Source organism: Perognathus longimembris, chromosome 28 (genome assembly GCF_023159225.1).
Source record: "Perognathus longimembris pacificus isolate PPM17 chromosome 28, ASM2315922v1, whole genome shotgun sequence".
Taxonomy (NCBI): Eukaryota; Metazoa; Chordata; class Mammalia; order Rodentia; family Heteromyidae; genus Perognathus; species Perognathus longimembris.
The window spans coordinates 26,391,944-26,393,553 of record NC_063188.1 but is presented as its reverse complement, the minus strand read 5'-3'; the positions used below and the strand labels follow the sequence as shown (position 1 = coordinate 26,393,553).

Below are 1,610 nucleotides of genomic sequence, written 5' to 3'. Positions count from 1 at the left end.
ACTATTAAGCCATAGTAACAAAAAAAGTTTGATATTAACACAAAAGAGACCTGAAGACCAATGGAACAGACTAGAAAACCCAGAAATAAACTCAAGTTGTTACAGTCACCTGACTCGATAAAGGTAACAGAAACCTAATTTGGAAGAAAAAAAAGTCTCCTCAACAAATGGTGTTGGGAAAACTGAATGCCCATATGTAGAAGATTGAAACTAGATTTTTATCTCTCGTGTTCTAAAAAAAACTCAATTCAAACGATTCAAAAACATTAATATCCCCAAAATAAAAATATATAATACCTGAAACTTCAAAACCACTAGAGGAAACAAGGTAAATATAAGTAAAGACTCTGAATAGGATTTTAATAGTTTGTGAAATAAAAGAAAAAGTGGACAAATGAGATTTCATCCATTTAAAAAGCTTTTTCACAGAAAAGGAGACAATTACTAGAATGTCAAGCCTACAGAATGAGAAAAAAATCTTAGCAAACAATTCATCTGACAGAAGGTTAATATATAAAGGTCTCAAGACACTAAATATCAAAATCAATAATAAACTCAATAAATAAATGAGTGGAACAAACAGTTCTCCAAAAAGTAAAAATAAGAGGTTCTTACTGTATCTTGTATGCTGTTAGTTCTATTTTATTCTTTCTGTTTTAGTTTTCTGTATGCTTTGTCTTGTATATAAGCTTAGTTGATCAGTGGAAGGGAAAGAATGAAAGAAACAGCAGGAAAAAGGATAAACTAATTCAACAATGATACTCACTAAACATTATGTTAGAAATGAACTATACAACTGGGGTGGGGGAATGTGTGGGGAGGGGAAAACGTGGGGAGGGGAAAGCAGGAGAAAATGATGAAAGGGGTGACAATGGCTAAAAAGAAATGTACTCATTATCTTACTTATGTAACTGTAACCCCCCTGTTCATCACCTTTACAATAAATTTAAATAACTAAATAAATAACTCATCTTGCAAGGCAAAAAATGAATAAAAATACATAAAGAAATGTTCAACAGTGCATTCTTTGGCAGCACATATACTAAAATTGGAACAATACAGAGATGATTAGCATGTTATTTCTAGCACACTATATGAAATTATTTTTTTCCTTTTGTTTATTTTTCCATATGGTTTAGCCTCTGTTGTCACTGTATTTGATTTTGGTACCCGGGTATTGTATATATGCTTGTCTTAATCAGGGAAGGGGAGGGGAACATCAAAATGGTAAGAGAAAGGGTAAAAGGCAAACCAATGCAACAGCAATATTTACAAGATAATATGTAATAAACCAATTGTACAACTGGGTGGGGGGGTTGGGGAGAAGGGAAGGTGGGAGAAAAATGAGGGAGGAGGTAAAAGTTTGACAAGAAATGTACTCACTACCTTGTGTATGTAAACTGTAACCCCTTACCTTGACAATAAAAATTAAAATTAAAAAAATTTTAAAAATTTAAAGTTAATGTTTAACATTCCATAGCCACCAGGGAACTGCAAATCAAAACATTGAGCTTCTACTGCATCCTAATCAGAAGGAATGTTATCCAAAAAAAAAAACAACAAATGCTAGCTGTTAGTGTTCTATTTTCAAGCTCATTATATATTCTAGA

At 32.2% G+C, this 1,610-nt stretch overlaps 1 pseudogene; it reads left to right on the top strand.

Moving 5' to 3' along the window:
• Positions 1 to 1,018: 1,018 nt before the first annotated feature.
• Positions 1,019 to 1,109, top strand: LOC125344387 (annotated as a pseudogene).
• Positions 1,110 to 1,610: the final 501 nt, after the last annotated feature.